Source organism: Zootoca vivipara, chromosome 7 (assembly GCF_965207765.1).
Source record: "Zootoca vivipara chromosome 7, rZooViv2.hap1.1, whole genome shotgun sequence".
Lineage (NCBI taxonomy): Eukaryota > Metazoa > Chordata > Lepidosauria > Squamata > Lacertidae > Zootoca > Zootoca vivipara.
The window spans coordinates 63,988,576-64,008,735 of record NC_142590.1 but is presented as its reverse complement, the minus strand read 5'-3'; the positions used below and the strand labels follow the sequence as shown (position 1 = coordinate 64,008,735).

The following is a 20,160-nucleotide window of genomic DNA, read 5'->3' as shown; positions in this document are numbered from 1 at the left end:
AAGCCCTGTGTCCATGCTCTGTCCCTTCTCTGCTTTATTGCTGGTTCCATTGTGGACTTGCTACTTGGCAACAGTGGTTTGATATCATTACCTCCATGGATACCAATAGCTTTAGGTGGAATAACCCTCGGAGCAGGATTTGCATGGATTCAGATAGGCAAGAGCTGTATGAACAGGGCTGCTTTAAATGCTTACCATTCTCCAACTATGATGGAGGAAGGTGAAAAAGAGAACAGCCAGCTATTACAGCTATGACAGGTTCCAAAGCCCTCTCCTTTTTAAAATCTGGTCATCCTAGCATGCAGGCTGGTGCAAAAATTGTGCCTCTCCACTCTGGCTTAGAGTGGCTAGGAGCATGCCCTCCTGGTCTGCTCCTTCACTGCTCTAGGCACCTAGGCTAGGCTTGCAGACTCCTCTAGGTGATGTACCTAAGTTGTGAGAAGTCATCCTTAGAGCAGTGGTAGCCAATGTGACGCCATCCAGACATTTTGAAATACAACTCCCATAGCTTCAGCCGGCATGGTCAATGATCAGGGATGATGGGAGTTGTAGTCCAGTTCTCCCTACAGTAGAGCTTAGTTAGAGCTGTGATATTGGCCAACCTTCCCTGTTTTCTATTGCAAACCTTCCTTCACTTTGGAGAAGGACTGATCTGGTAGGATACCCTACCAAAAGAAAAAGAGGGGAGTATTATTGATTCGTCTCGGTCAATTTCGTTTCTCCCCCAGTGAGCACACTGCCCCCCAGGCTACTTTGAAATGTGAGACTGCAGATTGTCATGCCTTAATGCTGGCCTTGTTACACACCCTTAACTTCTAAAAATAATTCCTGAAGTGGCTCCGAAGGACTTAATGTATTTAGTGCTCAATTTCTAAAATAAAAGGACACTTAGATCTGCTTACCAGCTAGCTCCACTTCTTCGACCTGGAGGCCATTCCTCATAGTGTGTAGGCTGCTTGCCATTAGTGGTGAGATAAAAGGTGTCTGCTAGTATATATCCATTGTTTCACAGCAGTAGATCCAGATTTCTGGGTCCCTAGATACTTGCTTTGTGTTTATGAATATGGGATTTCTAAAAAAGCCTCCTTTCAGCAGTCCTCCATTATATTTCCATTCTGTCAAATAGGGCCTATAATAGCCTGGTAGATTTGCTGCACTTATGTGTTAACCACACTGTTCTAATCTGATTCAGCAACTTCTGGTGTCTGTTTCCGTTACTCTTCAGAGATGATTTTTTTGTCTGCACTTTGTGTCCCTATCAGTTGTTTGTCAGCGTTTGAGTTTGACCACAGCAGTTATTTTATGCTACTTTAAAAGTAGACCTTTGCACTCATGGCCTTATATATCAGAAACCTGAAAGCAGCTAGGTTGACAATAGATGTAAGATTTTAAGAGAGGCAGAGATGATTTGATGGTGCCTTTGGTTGCCCTTAAAATGCGCAGACATCGCCCTCACCCCTAAGTCTTGAGACTCTAAAAACTGATTCTGTGGGTTTTCATGATGCACTCAGATTGAGCAAAAGAAAAGCCAATTCCTCATTCACTGCTGATAGTTTTGTAACTGGGATGGGTGCTTGCTTTATTTACTTGCATATGAAATAGTCCTATGCATGCTTACCCAGAACTAAGTCCCACTGTGGTCACTAGAGCTTACTTGAAGGAAAGTGTGCATAGGATCGCAGCCTTCCTTGCTTATTAGTTGCTTTTCTAAAACAGATTACTCCAGGGTGACTGACAAAAACGAGCCCCAAAGTAACCGCAACAAAACACACAGTAAAAACAATAGCAACCATGTGACTTTAAAGGGCTAATAAAATAGCAATAATAATCACGATTAAAATATTGCAAAATCTATCACCAGTGAGGCAATTAGTTTAGGGGTCTGCAGTGCTCTTTCTGTGCTCTTTCTGCTTCAAACTGTGCTTTGAGTTTCAAGCTGCTCTGCATAAAATGAAGATCTTTGTTCCTCATTCATTATAATGGGAAATCTAAAAAGGGACTAAAAGCTTCCTCCTTTGTGGCCAAAGTGGATGAAATTTAGGGGCACTGGATCCCTTCCAGGGTGGATTGAGCCTGCCAATCTGCAGACAAAATTGTCTTGTAATTTGGGGTACAAACAAAACTGGTGCATACCCCCCCTTCTGCATAAATCTGCTCTCTGAGACTTCCTCCAGGTAGGAGATGAGCCGCAGAACTCTGTGCATCCTGCTGGCTGTAACCCACCTGTATTGCAATTGGCAAACACTAATCAAGCGCTTTTATTCAGTTCCAAAGATACATCTGGATGTAAGCAGACATGTGTGGCTTTGCAGACACAATGTTGCAGCTGTGTTTATTAAGTCAGCCACTGGGGAAAGCTTCCTTGTTGTGGTAAATGAATACTGCACATTTGGGGGAGTATTAGCATAAATCTACCTAGAGACAACTTTGGGGCAAAGGAGCCAGCGCTGAAATGTGCAAATCTTAACCTTGGGATTGCAACAAAACCACAGCGTTGTTACCTATTAAGATGGCTCCTGAGGTTTAAGGAGAAGGTTTCTTGAGCTGGCCGGGTTGTGAAAGCGAGAGAGTTCATTTTTCAATCTCTTGCAAATACAAATTCAAACCATGCATACAGATTTGGATGCATGATACAGAAATAGTTTTGCAGGATGCACAGCACTGGCCTTCAACAGGGTCATTCAGTGACTTAAAATGGGTCATCCCTGTGACATTTCCATAATTTTGTATTCCTTTAAGTGAAGGTAAGAGCTTGGGAGAGAGCAAGGAGAAGGAGGAAAGAGGGAAAAGGAAGAAACTGAGAGTGAGACAGACATATATGGTAAAATACTGATGACTATTAGACATCGTATGTTTCAAGAAGTCTACCTTATAACCCTCCCCACCCTCTTTGTTATGAGAATTTAATTTACGTAGCACACTGGCTTATCTGTGCTATGATCACCTGAATAGTTTTGGATGCCCCCACAGGCTGTCTGGGTTAATAAGGTTGCATTCTGTTTGAGCATAGGGGGAACGAAATGACTATTCAGAGAAAGCTTTGCATTCATCAGACTTTCAGAGTTTGAACAAGCAGATAAAAAGCATTTGTGGTCCAGTTCATAATACCCACTCAGCTTTGCAAAAACAGATGTTGAGCATTCAGTTGTATGTTGCTGATTCATCTGCACAGGCTTCTCCTTTGTTATTCGTTATCCATTCACTTCTTTGTTCATTCTGTGAGTGGCTCTCTTTGATTTTAGATAAGTCATTGATTGGTTAGCTGGTAACCCTTGATGAATGCCGAGTAACAAATCACTAGCTGAACTGGCAAATGCTGGGCTGAAGAGCAGCAAAATGCCAAAGTGCCTGATTCAGCAGAGGCGGTACGTGGATCACAGATTTGAGCCTGGGGTTTCAAATGCAAGAGATGGCAAATTCATCACAAGTACCGTATATTCCAGCATATAAGACGACTGGGCGTATAAGACGACCCCCAACTTTTCCAGTTAAAATATAGAGTTTGGGATATACTCGCCATATAAGAAATACGACCCAGCGTATAAGACGACCCCCAACTTTTGAGAAGATTTTCCTGGGTTAAAAAGTAGTCTTATACTCAGGAATATACAGTATTTGTTTCCCCTCTAATCTCACCTAAGGTGGCAACCTCAGAGCCTTTTCTCTCTGTGTTGATTCACATGACATGCTGTACGAGTGGCCTCTTAAAACCAGGATCAAATGATGGCCATTTTGTGTGAGTAACTGTGTCATGTGTGGTAAATTCAGCAATGTGACCATAAATCAGAAAAAGAGGGCGTTGTGATAGGTTGTTTTTTAAGTAAATCACTGGAATCACAGGGAACTACTCACACAAACCTCCTGCCATACAATACACCCTCCATACATTCAAAGTTTAAGTGGTTACACTCACAGGAAGTTTAATAATAATAATAAATTTCTTTATATGCTGTCCACCTGACTGGGTTGCCCCAGCCAGTCTGGGCTGCTTCCAACAAAGTATTAAAACACAGTATTTGCATGTGCAAATCAGGTAGAATAATCAGTGGCGGGGGCAAAATACAAATTTGTAGTTCTATGAATGCAGTTCGTTTATGTAGCACCATCACTCTGTATGGTGCTGTACAACAGGGTGGAAAGCAAAGTAATATAAATATGCAAGAAGGGCCAGTGCAAAAATGGTATCGTGCATCCAATTCTTTTGAAATATTTTTATCATGCTTTCCCCAAATAGCCCCAAACACCTTCACATACCTTATCACAGTACTCTTTATAAACCTATCCTCTAATCCATGAACCTTCAACCTTTTCAGACCCAGGGGCCACTTTTAATCCAAACATGCATTTGGGACCCATTTCTTAACCCTTTACCATATTTTGCATGGTGGTAGTGCTTCTGTTGTGACCTACCTTGGATCAGACCATGACTCACGAGTGGGTCCCTACCCACCAGTTGCAGACCAATGTTCCAAACCAAGGATGAGGACCCTAGAGCCTTCCAGATGTTGTTGTAGCTGAGAGATAGTTGTTTATCTAAAACCACCCCATGAATTTATAGCTGACTTCAGTTTTGAAATCAGGACCTTCAATCTCATGCTGAAAACCCCTGAGCTAAACAGACTTGGAGCTCTTGAATCTTGCTGCTTCTGCCCCAGTATCATTCAGCTAGACCGCTTTGCACCAACCGCAAGATTTGGTTCAGACTGATGTATGGAAGTGAGAGCTGGACTATAAAGAAGGCTGATCGCTGAATAATGGATGCTTTTGAATTATGGTGCTGGAGGAGACTCTTGAGAGTCCCATGGACTGCAAGAAGATCAAACCTATCCATTCTGAAGGAAATCAGCCCTGAGCGCTCACTGGAAGGACAGATAATGAAGCTGAGGCTCCAATACTTTGGCCACCTCGTGAGAAGAGAAGACTCCCTGGAAAAGATGGAGGGCACAAGGAGAAGGGGACGACAGAGGATGAGATGGTTGGACAGTGTTCTTGAAGCCACCAACATGAGTCTGACCAAACTGTGGGAGGCAGTGGAAGACAGGAGTGCCTGGCGTGCTCTGGTCCATGGGGTCCGAAGAGTCGGACACAAGTAAACGACTAAACAACAACAACAACTGATTTGGTGCTTCAGAAAATAGCCTGCCCGAGTCCAAGGTGCTCCATAGCCTGCCTAATTTAGCTCATGGTCCTTTCAAGTCTTTGTTCTCTCTCCCCCCCCCATTCACTATTGGGAAATCAAAAATCAGCTATCATTTTTCTCCCTTTGAAAGAAGTGGATACCATTTTCAGACAGAGTAGCTGCTCCAGAGAGAATAAAGCCTGCCAAATTACAGACAAATAAGACCAGGTGACTTTGTGCTAGGCAACTTCTAATTCTTGTTTGGAAAAGTAAATATCTACAGCTTCCTTATTTTGCAGAATTGGATGAAATTTACAGGCAAAATCAGCCCTTCTGAGGGCGTGCGTCCTACCAAATTTCAGAAGGACAGATTAAGTGATTTTCTCATAAGAGCAGCTGCTACAGTTAGGGGGGTGTATAAAAGGAATCACTTAATCACCCCAAGCATTTTGTGAGCAATTGGTCTGAAATTGTAGACACGGAAGAGGTGCCTCTGGGCAAGAAATCTGCCAAATTGCAGACAAATAGGTCCAGGAGCTTTTGTGCTAAGCACCTTATGCTAAGTTGATTGTGGGGAGAACTAAAATGGATTTGCTTTCTGGGTAAAATAATTCACTCTGATTACAAGCCTGACCTGTCAGTCACAACAGAGCTTTCCCTCCACCCTCTCCCCACTCGGGTGTTTTCACCATCACCCCACCCTGGCATTATTCCATTTATAGCAAGATTAGGAGCCTTTAGTAGACACTTGTCTGCAGCATTTCTTAAAAGGTCTGGGTTGCCATGCAGCCACAAAAAGCCCTGTTGACCACTGCATACAGATTCCACTTCATCTCTGACAAACCCAGAATTCTTCTGAGGCACCCAGTTTAGCTCAGGACTCAGGATTAGACCAAATCCATTGCACACCCCTATTTTTAACCTCACACATGTCACTGGATGTAACTGCAGTGTATGTAGGTACAGGAAGAAAATGTTAACAGCTTTAGGGCATATTTCTATGACAGCCTCCCCCCCACCCCCCCAGGCTGTTTCTTACATATAGCATAAGTGGAGGGTTGCACACCCCTGCAAATTGTAGCCTTTCTCTTCAAAATAGATGTGCATATGGGACCCAGTCCTTAGGTATATTTCAAAGAGAAGAGTGGTAATTTGTACAAGCAATTACCCTGCATGACTGTCATGTTCAGCATGGATTTGGCATTCAAGTATGTTTTCTGAATGGCTCTTAACATCGTTGTTGTAATTTTAAAGGGGTTAATTGTAGACTGGGGACAGCTCTACACATTACCATGGAGGAAAGAAAACTGTCCCAGCAGCAAAAGAGGAAGAGTTCTTGGTGCAGATACAACATGCACACATGGGCATATCTAGCGAGGGGCAGGGGGGGGCAGCTGCCCCTGAAGCAAAAAATTACCGTATTTTACGGACCATAACCCGCACTTTTTCCCTCCAAAAACTGAAGGGGAAAAGTCACTGCGGGTTATGGAAATCGGGCTGTTTCTGCCCCCTCCGCGGCTACAGCCAGGAATGTGGGAGTGGGGAGGGGCAGCCTGAGCTGGGGGGTGCGGACAGGAGCTCCACCCTTCCTTCCTTCCTTCCTTCCTTCCTTCCTTCCTTCCTTCCTTCCTTCCTTCCTTCCTTCCTTCCTTCCTTCCTTCCTTCCTCCCCCCTCTTTATTTCTTCCTTCCTCTCCCTCCCTCCCTTTCTTTCCTTCCTTCCTTCCTTCTCTCTCTTCCCTCCCTCCCTCCTTCCTTCCCTTTCTCTTCCCCTCTCTTGCCCCCCCCCGTTTTGATCCTGGGTATGCCCCTGCATGCACATTTGGTCACAGGGAAGACATGTGATTTCCTTCTTTTTGCATCCTTCCCCTCTCTCAACTTTGGGGCCTAGATAATCTTTAGTCTCCAGCTCACCATTTCCCATACTGCCTTTGGGTCTCTAGAACGCTTTGGCATTATTTCATTAAACCTCATTTTCTGGGTTAGATCATGATGAGAGATAATGACTTTCCCAAGGCCACCTAGTAAGTCTCATGTTGCTTTGTTCCTGACTGTCACTCATTTAAACCTAACAATTAATCCACTTTACTGTACTGGCTAGTCATTTCATTATTTCTCAGTCTCCACGACCAGTCTGCTGTTTATTTATTTAAAGCATCGTTTGTTCTTTCAGGACAGAGTCCTCACAATACAACCTGCAACATTTTTTAAAATTACAATTTGAACAGCAGGCACAAAATAACAACAGAGGGACAATGCAAGGCATTGACACCAACCCCGCAAAATTGTGTTTGTACTAACAGCCTATCTGATCTTCCTTGGTCAGGGACCAGAGGTCAGAGTCTCTCAAGCTGATGTGGAAGCCCGGGCAGATTCACACTGTAGTCCTTCCAATACCCTGGTCCCAAAACTGTTTAGGGTTTTTATAATCTAGACCAGCACTGAAGCTATGAGGTCCAAAATGAACTGGGAACCAATGTAGGATTGGTGTAATGCAGGCTTCCTCAACCTTGGCCCTCTAGATGTTTTGAAGCTACAATTCCATCATTCCTGACCCCTGGTCCTGCTAGGTAGGAATCATGGGAGTTGTAGATCAAAAACATCTGGAGGCCGAGGTTGAGGAAGCCTGGTGTAATGTGTGGAGCCATCTAGCCCCTACTAGCATCCTACTGGCCTCATTTTGAAATGGCTGAAGCTTCTGAACTGTCTTTAAAGGCGGCCTCACACAGAGAGCACAGATATACTTGTCTAGTCTGGTTGTACATGGAGGCTGGCTTTCTGAAAGGGCGTGGGCCTCATCTACAACTTTGTACTCTTCTTGGCAAGGATAGTCCTTGTAGATTGTGGCATGTGGCAAGCATGTCAGTGGGTCTGTGTTTGGGAATGCATGAATGGCATTTCCTGCTCATTGCGCTTACTCCTACGCCAGTGGTTTTGCCTGTTTATCTTGATGCAATGCCCACAGGTACAGCGACCAATTCTTTCCCAATATGCCAGTAAAACCATTGCAGCAGCATGTATGCTTATTTTTCAGACTAGCAGATGGGGGGGGTTAAAACTTTTAATATATATTTCTGTTAATATGTATGTCACTCCCTTAAAAAATGACTTTTAGCAAGTTGCGAATCCAGCTGTATGGGCTTTGGATGAATTATTTCTTTTGTTTAACCAGAACCTCTTATGGTATTGTTGTTCCTGAAGAAGGCACACAGCATTGTCGGCTTAGTCACTTCATAATTTTCTGCTGAAGCCGTCATTTTGCGTTTCGATCACCAGAGAAGGTTCTGGCAGACTCTTGATGCCTGTGCAGGTGCATGGCAATCGAAAGAGCATAATATATGATACAATGAAATGTAGCCACGTAGCCTAGTTTATGGCTTTCCCACTGCACATATGTTTACCTGCGCACAAGAGCAGACACCATGAGCTAATGCCTTTAACAGCTCTCCGAACCATATCAATCTCTTCATGCTGCATGTTGGCCAAAGACTCTGCTGAGCCTTTCCCATTTCCAAGGTCTGAAATGTTGGAGCAGGGAGGTCTCTTTCCATTATCTCATTGTGGAGCCTACAGAGCCTAATCCAAGCACATTAAGAAGGCACCTGCTATATGTTCAAACAGAGGAAACATACACTGCTTATGTTCCCTTTACAGGCTTTGAGAAAACTCTTGTGGGCCGGATGCTGTGGTTAAGCCTTATGGCAGCTGTGGAGACATAAGCAAATGACTCAGTGGCTGTTCAGAACAGCCCGAGAGTTAACAAATGGTTATCTGCTGTCCTCTTTCCTGTTACTTTGTCCGGATTGGCTTCTCTTCTGCTTGTGGGGCCTCACCTAGGGTTGCCATGTTTCAAAAAGTAAAAACCAGGGCACCCCGAAAGAAGTTGAGCTTTTTTAACCTCAAAGATATGTGATTCTTTGGGTTGCTTGCAAAAGATCCAGGACAAACTGCCGCCTTCTGAAAATTACCCCCAGATGTCACTGCTTGTGCCTTTGAAATCCCAATAATGTCTGGAAAATCCCAGGTATATGGCAGCCCTACCTCAGCACTCTTGAATGCATCATGCTGGCACAACTGAGAACAAAACTAGCTAGCAGCCCCTGGACCTGCCCTAGGAAATGAGAATCTTCTAGGACCTTCCGTTCCTGTTTATTGAAAACAAGAAGATGATTCAATCTATTTCCACTTCTAACCAATGAAAGGGACCGGTTTCACCTGTGACAGCGTAATGGCTGAGTATGACTTGCCAGAGGTGGGCTGCTGAGTTGGAAGCAGAATCAAGGATCTAAAAAGCAGTGGTTCCTGACTTGTTGGAACCAAGAAGACAAAAACTTTAAGAAAGAATGGGAAAGTTTTATCATTTATTTAGGAGACCACTGTAAGCAGATGAGAACATTGGCAGGATTTTAATAACACTTGTAATGTAGCAACCACTACAGATAATATGGACAGATACAAAATATTGGTTATGAAATAATGTGCAGTTGAAAATGTTGACAATAAGACTCATGGAGGGGATGGGGGAGGAAGTCCAGAGATTCAGAGAAAACTCTAAATTTGGATATTCATTTGGTATTGTTATAACTCTACGTTTGTAAAAAAACAAATAAAAAATAGTTTCAAAAAGAGATAGAGAAAAAGCAGTGGCTCCACAAACAAGGCTTCAAATGCTTCATTTTTGTGCACAGTCCATTCAGTACAGGTATTTGACATGGGCAGCCTGCAGCAATGCTGTAGAGAGAAAATCCTAGCTCCACTGATGGAAGCCTTAGAACATAGCATCAAGGGCAGGGCAACAGGAAAAGTCTGTCGCAGGTACTGGCTTAAGACTTTTCTGCACAATTGTGGAGTGTGTTTGCCACTCCCTCCCCACCAAGGGCGTACCCACCACAGGGCAAGTTAGGGCAGCTGCCCTACTCTAGAAGCAGGGCTGGTGGGCAGAGGCGGAGCACAGCCCGGCGGAGCGCGAGTTCGCCATTCCCGCCGCGCCGCGCCACGCCGCACCCTCCCTCCAGCTCCCCGGCGCGCCCTCAGGCAAGGCCAAGCGCGGCGGGGAACCAGGGAGCGCGGTGCGGTGGGCGGGAACGCCGAACTCGCGCTCCGCTGGGCTGGGCTCCGCCTCCGCCCACCAGCCCTGTTTCTAGGGAGGGGCACAGCCCGGCGGAGCGCGAGTTCGCCGTTCCCGCCCACTTTGTGGCCCCTCCCCTTCTATGCCTTGGCCCCTCCCCTTGCCCCCCCTAGTTTTGATCCTGGGTACGCCCATGCTCCCCACAATGGAAATTCTCAGCTATTTGCCATGAACTGCTCTGAGGTCTTCCTTTAAGGGTGTGTTTTTGATAAAGGGGCATGGCATTTTCTAGCACTGTGTCTGCTACACTTTTTACATGACAAAATGCTATTCTTCCTTCTGCTCAGCCAACGCTACCTTTAAACACAGACACATGTGCGCTAGTTTGATGAGCAACAAAGCAATCTGCTCCTCCTGCACTTCTCTGCCATTCCAAGAACCTTTAGAGTTTATTATTATAATGTCTTTCCTGACCGTACACTGTCCCTGCTGTGCAAAGCCAGCTCACCGAATCCTGCTTTCAAAATAAAAAATTGCGAACAGCAGGAAGGCAACCCACCCCATCTGCTATATATAGGTGCAAAACATTTGTTTGTTAATTAGCTGTATTTCTCTATTATCTTCCATCCAGTGCACTCAAGATGGTTTAGCACCCAAAATAGTGTTTTACAATCTAACAGACACAATTCAAAAAGGGGGAAGGAAAGAAGAGGCAAATATACAGAAGCAGACACCAACTCTGACACAATGCTACATAAAACCTACTTAAAGATGAATTGGCATGGTCACTAAGGGAGACGATTCTGAGAGAGGAGGAGTCAAAAGGCCATTGGTCCTACCCAGCCTAATGGCAGTGGGTGGGGGCAGGAGTCACTGTTTCACTTCTCTGGGCGATGTAGCCTGGAGGAATGGCTGCAGGTGGGCAGTTGCCGTACATCATTCTACTGGCATTGGATCAGGGCTTAGGGAAGTATTCTCAAGTATTGAGAATGTGACCCTTACATTGCCACAGCTGCAATACCTTCTGTATTACACTCATCTGGATACGCTCATCTAAGGCACTAGAAGCCCAAAGGGTATTCTTGTGGCTTTTGTGGTCCCAAAGGCCACTGGATGTGCTTTTAAAAACTGGTTGGAAAAATACGCGGCAATGTTTGTTGGCAGTGAGCTTCGTAACTGGAGAGCTGTCCAACACCAGAGTCTCCTGAAAGGCAGGGAACAACCCTAGGGAAAGAGGTGCTGTTCTTCTGTACTGTAGGGATGGACTTTGGGGACAACTGCATTCCTTTGACTTGACATCCTACTTAACAGCCAGCTGATAGCACTTAGAAAGCCGCCTTTGCCATTCCTGGAATATGGAGATAGGTCTATGTGTCCCAGCTAAGGCTTGCTGCAGATACGATTCTTCATTCTTAGTTCCTTCACATTGTCTATTCTTCTGTCTTTAGCAAACTCTGTTTTAACATGCTACCATGCTTCTCCTGTGGCCTCAGCCCTACCCTTACACAGAGTGCTTTCTCCATTCCTTCCTTAAAGCGAAAGCAATACACGTGACTCCAGCCTTGTTTTCATCCTTTAATTTCCTCGCACATGACCTTGGTCATCCATTGGCATGTTTATAACGGCAAGTCTGCAGCAAATTGGGAAGTAGAGGCTGCAAACAAGGAACTGAAAATGTGTGTCCTTGTAAGAGAGGCCAGACATTTAAAAACAAATCAGTTGGAAAGCCAGAAGTATGATATAACTGGCTGCTGTTTCCTTTGCTAGAGTTGTTGCTAACACACTTTAACCTACAGAAAGGTAGAATCCCCTCCTTCCTTTCGTGTGTGGTTACATGTGTAGTGGAGATGTTACTCAGGTGAAACTAGACTTGACGTTAAACATGTATTTGAATCTCATGCTTGGGATTGCCTGCCAACCTCTTTCTAAAAGTGACAGTAGTCGCAGATCCTGGATCAGGAATGCAGCAGCACAGGGAAAAGGGAGGATTTAATCCCCCCCCCAGTGCATTCTTATTGAAATCCACTCCTGTGACACAAACACACTTTGCCGCAAGTAGCTGTGGTGATTTACATGCAGAGCCAGAGAAACAGAAGTTGGTGGGTAAATGCAATTTTTGGCATATCACACCAAAAGCACTGTGGGTTCACAGAGGGAGAGTAGTTGGTGTCCTGTCATCATGCTAGGAGCCTGTAGTACAGGGGATTAGTACAGGCGATTACTTACTCCTGCTGGGCATTGCTGGCATAATCTGAATGCAACTTCCACTACTTGCAACCCGACCAAGAATCACTTCATTGGCTTCTGCTTCTGTACAGTTTGGGCCAATGGGGACCCTAGAGTGAATTTTGGGGAAGTTTTCCACCAGGGATACTTGCCATAAAGGTCCTCCCATAGTCTCACCAAGTTTATTGCTTTTGCTTGGCTTCCTGGAGGCTTCCTCAGGGCTCAAAATTCAAGAGCTTCTTTAAAGATAAGTGACCAGACCTTAAGGAGACAGACAAAATTTCCATTATACCGTATTCCGTTCTTCCTCTGTAAAGAGTTCTGTTGGAATCTGTTTGTCTCAAGAAATAATGGAGTGTGCCTCCAGGGATGAAGTCAAACTTCTGTGTTAGCAAAGGAAAGCAGAGCCAGATAATTTTTTTGTTTACTTTGCTGCATTAAAATGTGCATTCTGACCTTGACCTCATTTGTACTGTTTTATTTTGATATCTTTAAGATAACATTTTAGTTTCCTGTTAATTAAGTTGCTTTGAATGTATACTTCATATTTGACTTTCTACTGTGATGTTTTATTCTGGATTGCTTTAATTGATGTTTTAATGTAGGTTGCAATCTGCTTTGAGATTTCCCCATTAAAAATATAAAGCGGTATTGAAATGGAAATAATAATAATAATAATAATAATAATAATAATAATAATAAATGATTTTGCACTAGTAGCAGCTTCCAGGCGGTCTTCCGGGGCAGTCCTACAATAGAGTGAATGGGCCAGGCATACACATTTTAATAACTTGCCTATTTTAAAATAGAAGCCTTTCCCCAACCTCTCACCACCCAACATTTAATACCAACATTTTTAGCTGCAACAAAAACTGGAACTGCAACAAAAACTGGAAGGACAAGCAAAAAGCAATGGAATATTTATTGCCCCATCGCATAAGAAAAAAAAGCATTAGCCTATCTAAGTGCTGAATCTCAGTTCCTCCGAATTTTCCCTATGAAGCACCGGTAGGGGTCCGAATCCGAAACGCGTTGGATCTATAAATGTCTCTTCTGCTTTTCGTGGAACACCTTGCCGGTTGAAGCACTCCGGAGATCTCGAAAGTTTGCTCACTATTCTGTACCATTTTGTGGTCCTTTGGGTCGCTCCTAATAAAGGCATTGGCTAACAATGGATTTGGGAGTTTTTTGCCTTAAGAAATCCCCCAGATAAAAAGCACCGTGCTTTGCTTCTGCGTAACGCAGGGGGAAACCACAACGCGGGTGTGAAACCACCGCCAGAAGCTCAATAGGTTCAGCCTCCGGACGCTCTCGCGAGTTCCTTCCCTTCCTCACACACAGAGTCAGCCAGGCTGCCTGGAGTGACGCCGAACGCACGTAGGGATGCTGCGGCGCGGACACCGAGCGCATTGAGGTGAGGCTGGCTGGCGCGCCCATTCCTACAACCGCAATCCGGGTTTTCCACGCGACTTCTGCTTTCCTTCTAATTTCTTCCTTTTCCCAGCGCCGCCAGCTTCCTTAGGGAGGGATCCGGAATCGGGAAAGGAGAGAAGGGACGGGGAGGTGGGGTGGGGTGGAATCTAGGCGCCAGAGCCACGTGGCGCTGGAGGGACGGGGAGGGGGTTGCTCACCGCCCACCCCACCTCCCGTTGGTGTTTCGAAGTTCAACTGAGCGGTGGGTCAGGAGAGACAGGAGCCGAAGCATTTCGTGCTCTACTGAATCTGGAAAGCCGGATCTTCTGATCTGGGCAGGCAGCTACAGCAACCCCTTTTCGGCTCACGGTGGGAGGATGAGCGAGGCTATTACGGCTTGGTGGTGTTGGTGTGTTTTTTGTTTTTTGCACGGTGGTGGCAAGAGGCGCAGCAAGGATTTTTTGTTTGTTTGTTTACCAGAAAGGGGAAATCAGCATTACAGGGCAAAAAATTTGATAGCGCTGATGTTGTGTGGACGCTGATAAAAGTCCATGCGTGAGGAGCACTCATCCCATAATAAACACCAATCAGGAAGCACCATTTATTAACATAATGGGCTCATTCTGTTCTTAACTCTTGAGCTGAGGCTCCAGCTGATGTTTCAGTACTTTGTTCCGCATTCACTTCTGCCAGTCCCTGTAAACTCAAGTCCCAAGGCATGCACAGCTTATACCGAACACATCTGCTGGATCCCCATAACTGAGAGGTGAGGGACCCATGTTCCTTCTGGATGTTGCTGCTCCCATCATCCCTGAGCATTGATTCAGCTGCCTGGGGCTAAGGGAATCCAACAATATCTGGAGGGTCACAGGTTTACCACCCCTGCCTTAACTGAAACCTACATATTTCTCTCTCCCGCAAAACATCGGTTTTCTTAGAATCATTCCACATCCACCCCTCACAGTCATGGCATCTTGCTTCTGCCCTTCCATTCAGCCATCGGTTTCCTCTGTTTAATCTCCTATTTACCTAGGGCCTCCACTGGTAACTGAGATGGAGAATCTGAAGGTGTAATCTCAATAAACAGATACAAGGCCAGGCTTTAGTCCAGCGGGTTAAGTGTGTAATGGGATCACTGATGAATAGCTAAGACCAATAAGAGAGGAGAGCTGAGCTATCATGGGGAGCTCCTGTGTTTGTTTGCTGAGTTGTGATAATACCAGTAATAGCTCTGCCAGGCCTTTCCTGGTCCCATCTTCTTTCTATCTCCTTTTAATAGTGCAGCAAAGAGAGAAAGGCTGTGTGAGCCTGTGTAGTTATACTCTCTTGGTAGCTTCTGTACAGATGGATTTGGATAGTGTTGAGCTGAATCACAGAGTGGGGATTAGGAGGGATCTGATGTTAAGAAGGATGAAAACAGTACTTACATTGATACTATTGAGAGGTGATGGCACTAGGGCTAATGCCTTTCCTCTGGACACCCAGGTGACATGCATGCAGTTACTCCATTGTGCTGAACAGGGTTTCACTTGATTTATACAGGGGTACCTGCTGAAAGATGATTCTACCTTTTCCATCTGACGTGGGTGGCTCTGTGGTGGCTTGTCGATCAGAAGGTCAGCGGTTTGAATACCGGTGATGGGGTGAGCTCCTGTTGCTCAGTCCCTGCTCCTGCCAACCTAGCAGTTTGAAAGCATGAAGTGCAAGTAGATAAATAGGTACCGCTCTGGCAGGAAGGTAAATGCCGTTTCCGTGTGCTGCTCTATTTCGCCAGAAGCAGCTTAGTCATGCTGGCCACATGACCCGGAAGCTGTACGCCAGCTCCCTCGGCCAGTAAAGTGAGATGAGCACTGCAACCCCAGAGTCGTCCGCGACTGGACCTAACGGTCAGGGGTCCCTTTACCTTACCCGCTGAAAGATGATTCCACCTTTTCCATCTGAACTCTTGCCTAGTTGTGCCATTATATCTTTGTGCTTCCTGTGCCAATTTTTTTTTTAATCACCGAGGCAAAGCATAATTAGTGTTCTGATTAAATTATACAAAGCAAATAAATGTGCATGTGTTCACTAACTACTTCACGTAATTGTTTAATTCCTAGTTTGAACAAACCTCTAGCTTTTAATTATTATATTGTGTTTTATTGTAAGGGCAGTGATGGTGGAGGCAGCAAATGAGATCAAGCCAAGCTCCCATATAAATGTGATGAAGCCAAGCTCCTATATAGAGTCAAGAGCTGTACAGTCCCTCACTTGCACCGCTTAACCCAGGGGTCCCCCAAACTAAGGCCCGGGGGCCGGATGCGGCCCAATCGCATTCTTAATCCGGCCTGCGGACCGTTCGGGAATCAGCATGTCTTTACATGAGTAGAATGTGTCTTTTATTTAAAATGCATCTCTGGTTATTTGTGGGACCTGCCTGGTGTTTTTACATGATTAGAATGTGTCCTTTTATTTAAAATGCATCTCTGGGTTATTTGTGGGGCATAGGAATTCATTCATATTTTTTTTTCAAAATATAGTCCGGCCCCCCACAAGGTCTGAGGAACTGTGGACCGGCCCCCTGCTGAAAACGTTTGCTGACCCCTGGCTTAACCCCTGCCCCGTCTGCCTCTGATTCAGCACCCACCACATTCTCACGTCTCCAAGCATTTTGCCTTTACTGTGGCCATGTTCAAGGGGCAGCAGAGAAGCCTGGAGGGTGGCATTTGGCCACCAGGCCTGAGAACATAAAAACTCAAGAGGAGCTAGCTGGATCAGGCCAATGACCCACTTTATCCTGCACCCTGTTCTCACATTGGCTAGATACATGTGGGAGGCCTGTGCATTGGATATAAGCACAACTGCACTCTGCCCACCTGCAGGGGACACCTGCCCCTGAACTGAAGGAACTTCGAGAAAGTCAATGTGTTCTCAACCACACTTCCAGCTGCAGATCTCTCTCAATTAAGGAATAGCCACTTTGCAAAGTGGCGTTGACATGGGAAATTTGCCCTGAAGGCCTGCCGTTTCCACAAAAAGATTGCTGAGAGTTGTTCGCCCACTGCAGGGTCTGCATATTTGATCTCACCATGCCAAAGTGCACTTCTGGGATGCTGCCACACCACTCTCCTAGAACATTAAGCCTTTGAGGGACTTCAATAATACTCCTTATCCCTAGTTTACCCCATTGCCTGCCCTGGGTTAACAAGGATGGAGCTGGTATTGGGGTGCTTTTTTAATAATAATAATAGTAATAGTAATAATAAATTTATTATTTATACCCCGCCCATCTGGCCGGGTTCCCCCAGCCACTCTGGGCGGCTTCCAACAAAATATTAAAATACAGAAATCCATCAAACATTAAAAGCTTCCCTTTCCCTATGTAAACCTTATGAGACTCCATGCAGAATATGCTGACGTCCCTTTCCCATTCCTCATTCTTGAGGACGGATTCCTTTAAAACATAAGAAGAGCCCTGTTGGATCAGGCCCAATGCCCCTCTAGTCCAGCATCCTGTTCTTCTCACAATTGCCAACCAGATGCCTATGGAAGTCTGTAAGCAGGACCTGGGTGCAACATCACTTTCCCACTTGCAATTCTCAGCAAGCATTCAGAGGCATTAGAGCACCACCATTGTGGCTAGTGACCACTGATAGACTCATCCTCCTTGGATTTATCTAAGCATCTTTTAAAGCCGCCCTCTCTTCCAATCTGGTTATTTCTCTTCTGCTCAGAGAACATTGCCTAATACTGTATCAGCTTCTGGCCTGTTGGAAGCCTTCAGAGCTGTGTTGCCAAGCAACAGGTTTGCTTCCTGCCCCATTGTATGAAGATCATCATACTCGCATTCGATCCTTTCAGGCATTTGGTCCTTTCAGCGATGAATCCAGAGCTTCTTTAAAAATAAAGCAGCTGGATTTTTTTTGCTTGGAACCGAGGAGTGCTTTTTCCAGCAGGTCGCCTCTGAGTCTTTCACCCTTTTAATATAAAGCCCTGGCTGCTTCAACAGCCTCTGCGGAGGATTCTCAAAGCTTCTGATGACACACTATGACAAAGCTAGCTTTAATTTTAAGCGTCAGCATTATTGGGAAAACAGCACCTTCTTTGTTTTAGGCCAGTATGCACTCCCACTGAGCTCTGTCTTTCTCTGCATACTGATCACACAATCACCCATTCCATCCTATGCAGAAGATCTTCTTTAAAAACAAACTGGATCATTGTCACCAGCATCCTAGTCCTTCATAAAAGCGAGCCGGGAAGGGCTGGGCGATGGGCTCCACGGGGTGGTAAATGCTTCCCTCTATGAGGGAGTATTCCCAGACCCACTGAAAGAGGCGGTCATTAAACCGCTTCTTAAAAAACCATCTTTAGACGCGGCTAATATGGCCAACTATTGCCCAGTCTCAAATCTTCCATTCTTGGGCAAGGTGATTGAGCGAGTGGTTGCTGAACAACTCCAGGCACGCCTGGAAGAAGCGGACCATTTGGATCCCTTCCAGTCGGGATTCAGGCCTCATCATGGGACTGAAACTGCCCTGGTCGCACTGGTTGATGATCTCCGGCAGGCTAGGGACAAAGGTGAGAGCTGTTTCCTAGTCCTGCTGGATCTCTCAGCGGCTTTTGACACCATCGACCATAACATCCTTCTGGACCGTCTAGAGGGGTTGGGAGCTGGGGGCACTGTTATACAGTGGTTCCGCTCATTCCTCCTGGGCCGTGTTCAGAAAGTGGTGGTGGGGACTTGTGGGGTGCCTCAGGGTTCTGTCCTCTTCCCCCATGCTTTTTAACATCTACATGCAGCCGCTGGGAGAGATCATCAGGGGGGTTGGGCTGGGTGTTCATCAGTATGCGGATGATACCCAGCTCTACCTCTCTTTCAAATCAGAACCAGTGAAGGCAGTGACGGTCCTGGAGGCGGCTAACAGATTGAGGTTGAATCCTGACAAGACAGAAGTACTGTTCGTGGGGGACAGGAGGCGCGCAGGTTCTGGGGTAACTGTGCCACTGAAGGACCAGGTGCGCAGCCTGGGAGTCATTTTGGACTCACAGCTGTCCATGGAGGCGCAGGTCAATTCTGTGTCCAGGGCAGCTGTCTATCAGCTCCATCTGGTACGCAGGCTGAGACCCTATCTGCCTGCAGACTGTCTAGCCAGAGTGGTGCATGCTCTAGTTATCTCCCGCTTGGACTATTGCAATGCGCTCTACGTGGGGCTACCTTTGAAGGTGACTCGGAAACTACAACTAATTCAGAATGCGGCAGCTAGACTGGTGACTGGGAGCAGCTGCCGAGACCACATAACACCAGTCTTGAAAGATCTACATTGGCTCCCAGTACGTTTCCGAGCACAATTCAAAGTGTTGGTGCTGTCCTTTAAAGCCCTAAATGGCCTCGGTCCAGTATACCTGAAGGAGCGTCTCCACCTCCATCATTCTGTCCGGACACTGAGGTCCAGCACCGAGGGCCTTCTGGTGGTACCCTCGTTGCGAGAAGCCAAGTTGCATGGAACTAGGCAAAGGGCCTTCTCGGTGGTGGCGCCTGCCCTGTGGAACGCCCTCCCAACAGATGTCAAAGAGGAAAACAACTACCTGACTTTTAGAAGACATCTGAAGGCAGCCCTGTTTAGGGAGGCTTTTAATGTTTAATAGATTACTGTGTTTTATTTTTCTGTTGGAAGCCGCCCAGAGTGGCTGGGGAAGCCCGGCCAGATAGGCGGGGTATAAATAATAAATTATTATTATTATTATTATTCAATTCAGAGGGTGGGGTTCTTAGCTGTGGGAGGGAGCTGTTGCCAGGATGATCAGAGTAGACACAGCCTGCGGTGTTTTCAGTTAGGCTCAGTAAGGGGTGAGTTGTTACCTGACACCCCCACAGCAAGGCAGGCTTTACAAACACTAGAAAACATGTAGTGTGGAAGTTAGGTACGTAGTTTTTTCCAGCCCTACCTGGAGATGCCGGGAATTGAGCCTACGACCTTCTGTATGCAAGGCAGATGCTCTTCCACTGAGCTACAACCTTCCTCTGTAGTTGAGAGGGGATGAAGTAGCAGAACCCCTGAATATATTGGGAGAAAAAAAGTCCTTCCAGTAGCACCTTAGAGACCAACTAAGTTTGTCATAGGTATGAGCTTTCGTGTGATCTCTAAGGTGCTACTGGAAGGATTTTTTTTTTTGTTTCGATTACTTCAGACTTAACACAGCTACCTACTTGTAACTAGTATATTGGAAGAGTCAGGCCCGGCTCTAGGTATATTCCCGGTGGCGCGGGGCAGCAGGGGGGGGGCGCTGCATGGTGAAGCCGCACGGAAGCTGTGCTGCGCGCTGCGAGGGCAGGGGCGCCGGAGCGATCTCTGCGC

The 20,160-nt window shown here is 45.9% G+C and overlaps 1 protein-coding gene across 9 annotated transcripts in view; it reads left to right on the top strand.

Moving 5' to 3' along the window:
- Positions 1–20,160, top strand: part of NAV1 (neuron navigator 1) — a 275,085-nt gene that overhangs the window by 20,030 nt on the left and 234,895 nt on the right. For 2 of the 9 annotated variants that reach the window (XM_060277186.2, XM_060277179.2), the window contains exon 1: positions 13,692–13,826. The exons of the other annotated variants lie outside the window; for them this stretch is intronic. The gene's annotated coding sequence lies outside the window, so the exon portion shown is untranslated. Of the gene's footprint in view, positions 1–13,691; positions 13,827–20,160 lie in introns of those variants that run through there. 9 annotated transcript variants of the gene reach the window in all.